Genomic DNA, 3968 nt, shown 5'->3' on the forward strand with positions numbered 1-3968 from the left:
TCATCCCTTTCCCACAGGCCGGATCTTACGTACGGTGGGGGGAGCGGGTCATGTAGCGGACTCTCCCGGTCCCCCCACTGGTTCACCGGGGAACTGGTGGAGGAGCACACGACTGTAGCTATTTTAGAATAACAAGTTTACCACAGCATTGAACTTTTCTAAAACATCGCAGTGTTAACCGAATTTCAAACCATATATATCAACCTGAACAGCCATATCAAGACAATTACAAAATTAGCCGACTATCACCTGAAGAATATATCAAGGATTAGAGGACTTAAGTCTCAACAGGATTTGGAAAAACTTGTCCATGCTTTTATCTTCAGTAGACTCGACTACTGTAACGGTGTGTTTACAGGTCTCTGTAAAAAGTCAATCAGAACGCTGCAGCTCGAGTCTGTACTAAGACCAACAAAGTGGATCACATCACTCCAGTTCTGAGGTCTTTGCACTGGCTTCATGTCCAACAAAGAATTGACTTTAAAATCCTGCTGTTGGTTTATAAAGCACTGAATGGTTTAGGGCCAAAATACATCTCTGATCTGCTGCTAGCTTATGAACCATCCCGAGCCCTTAGGTCGTCTGGTCTACTTTCTGTTCCCAGTGTCAGAACTAAACATGGAGAAGCAGCGTTCAGTTGTTCTGCTCCACATATCTGGAACAAAGTCCCAGAAAGCTGCAGGTCTGCTGAGACCCTCAGCTCCTTTAAATCAAGATTGAAGACTTTTCTGTTTGCTGCTGCCTTTAATTTCAGTTCACAGTTTGTACATCATAACATATCTTAATTGGTACAGTTACAATGTTTGATTTTTGATTGGATGTGGTCAGAAATGTCCTGAACAATATAAGTCAGATATTATATTATATATTTTGGAAACCGGATGTTGTTTGACGCTAATCTTTCCCGTATATTTGACATCTTATTTTGAAAACCAGATGTTGTCTCACGTTAATCTCTCCGCTAACTTTGCAAAGTCCTTCGCTCGCTCCCGATCTGTCCCGTTTGAATGCGTTTACCGTGAGTTTCAGCATATAGGCGCACTCAAATTTAAGTGTCTGCTGGGTTGACCACGTAGTTCCGAGTGTGTGCTAACCCGCAGTACAAAAGCAGCGAGGTCAATACGGGTTTTATTTTGAAAAAAATTACCGGACGTAATATTTTGTTAAAATGTTTGAATTAGCCAACTAAGTGACGTTTTGAACTCGTGCAAATGCTACTATCGTGTGAAGACAGACAGTTCACCCGTGGCCACGCTTTGCTGCATCATATCAAAGGCACCTGGGCACTCTGCTGGTGGATTAATTGGACATTAACCCATCAACACAACACATCTTTTACTTACTTTTACTTCATCACGGTGCAAATAAGTTTGCGCCAAATGTCATGGCATATGGTGGAAGACAACAACTCTGAAGACGACAACTCCAGGTATCAATATGTGTGTAAATATTTTTTGCAAAATTAAAAACATTACAATACTAACTTGAATTTGTAGTATGTAGTATGTTTGGTGTCGTTAAAAGCATTGTTGCTCAACGAATTCATATTTGTTCTCTAATTAGATTACAGGGATAGACATGTGCCCAACAGCATGGACCAGCTGGCTTTCAAATATATGGTGAGAAAAATCATGTAGCCGCATTTCATTACCATATTGAGAGTGCTAAATCACATGCATTTAACTGTTTTCCTGCTTTGACATATACATGTGGATGGAGTGACTTTCTGTTTTCTATCAGGAGTTGTGCAAAGTGGAGTCCAGCACTGATTCTGACTCAGAGATCAGTCCAAGGTGGTCGGACACCAGCACTATGGTATTGCTTTATTTCTGAATGTGAACATTACACACGCACAATAAGCACATATGTGAACTTATCTTATAGGCTACATATATTTTAAATGGCTTGAAAAAAGTTTGCACCCAGTCCCAAATTTAGGACAGTTTCCACTGGATATCTCCATGAATTCTTTTTAAAATGGGATCCAATTGAGACTCCACATGCCCATTATCTTGGCTCCAAACATACACACCTTCCTACGTCCACAGTCTTGTCATTTGTGGTCTCAGTAACATCATTTAGGAGGGGAAGACATTGAATGGGCTCCAGCAGTTTAAGAAATGAATCACTTGTTGATGGAAGAATCACTTGATTCCTTGTTGAGCAGGGATGTGTGAGCAGTACACCAGAGAGTGGGACCTTTCGGCGGACGTTGCCGTTAAAACACAAGCCTGCAGGAAGGCATGGCTGTTATTCTTTGGTGAGCACCATCCTTTGTCTAAACCGCCCATTTCTGCCACAAAAGCATCCTGTTGTTCTATATTTTTATGAATGAATGCGTGTGTGTGCTTGTGATTTATAGTTTTTGGATCCATACGATGGGAGCTCTGAGGATTCTGACGAGTCAAACATCGATGTGGGTGTCTCCAGCAGGCCAACGAGGCAGCAGGGAAAAGGTGGTTGTGAAAAAGGAGGAGGCTGTCGGTTCTCGGGTAGGAGCAGGAGATTTATCCTTCATCACCCTGCTTCTGTTGCCCTCAGAGAAGTGGCGAAAAATGGGATGAGAGATCCCGTAACTGAGCAGCAGCAACATCTTTTGGATGTCCAGGTGAAATGTGGGAGTGACTCTGAGCTGTGTGTCTGTGACATTGTGCCCTCCCATGGTGACAGGGATGGCTGTAGAGATCTTACAGAGGAAATGGCCAATGATTCAACAATGCACAGCCAAACCATGGACATAGAAATGCATTGCCAATTTGATGATTCAGGCTTGCACGCTACGAGGCCCTCCGCATCTTACTTCCCTGGACCTGTAACCCCGGTGGAAGGGAGTTCGTCCCAGATGCTGGACAGCTCCTCTGAGACATCCCCCTGCCCCTGTAACCTCAGATCGATTTACAAGAGAAAGCTGGGTTTCCCTGAAACAGAAGTGGTGGAGCTGGGTCAAAGAAAGAGGCGGTGTGTTGTCAACATGGATGACGAACAAAAAGAAAGGGACTCTGCATCTGAACCATGTTAGAGCCATCTAATCGTGGGCTGACAGACCGAAGTACTGCAGTCATTTTCAATGCCTCAAACGACTTAAGGTAGAATGAAGGACTATAGTTACTTGGCAATGCACTTTTTTTCCCTTATGTATAGATACAACGGTGTAGAGACCTGAGGGTTTATATTTGTACCTCCAGTTATTGAGTGTCTCAAATGTGTCACATAATGTACCGATTGTCTTTAAGTAGTTGTGATTTTTGTTTGAAGACTTTAGTCTCCATAATGGACAACCTATGCACTGGGAATTAAGAAACTGTATTTTCCCCATCTATCGATTAAAGAAAAGCCTATGTTTAAAAAGGAGTTTTATGTCCATGTAAGCTAAACACATATCTGCTATAGGTAAGTTTAAGCACCTCCTCATATGTGCTGTGGGCTAACACAAGAAATGTATCTCCTCTGCAAACTCTTGAAAATCATCGGGTATATTCTCTGATGCGGTCCACTACCTCAGTTTGAATGTAATTATACAGAAGAGTCAACAGACATATTTTAATTAGGACATTCAGTTTCCTTGTTTGTGTCCAGGAGGATTGAAAGCGATGTCAATCATATCATTGAGGTACAACACATGCACAATCAAATATTGGTCTGCAGTTGCCGAAAGGCTCATTAGCTGGAGCACGATCACGAGGATTTATTTGTTTCATTGAGGCATCCGCAGGGTGGGTACTATGACAGGGTGTCATAGTAGCTTGCTTCATGGGTGACAATTACAATTGTGCAACTATTGAAAAGATTTTAAATTAAATAAAAAGACCATTAACAAATGTTTTCTATTTGAAACGTTCTGTTGTATATTGGCCGCCATCCACTCGAGCGTACCAAAAAGTTCTGTCAGGTCGGGAGCCCCCAACGCAGCTCCAGTTACACTACTCATGCTCAAAACCTCATTAAAGACCACTCTGAAACCGTTATTG

This window comes from Pholis gunnellus (genome assembly GCF_910591455.1).
Source record: "Pholis gunnellus genome assembly, chromosome: 15".
NCBI lineage: Eukaryota > Metazoa > Chordata > Actinopteri > Perciformes > Pholidae > Pholis > Pholis gunnellus.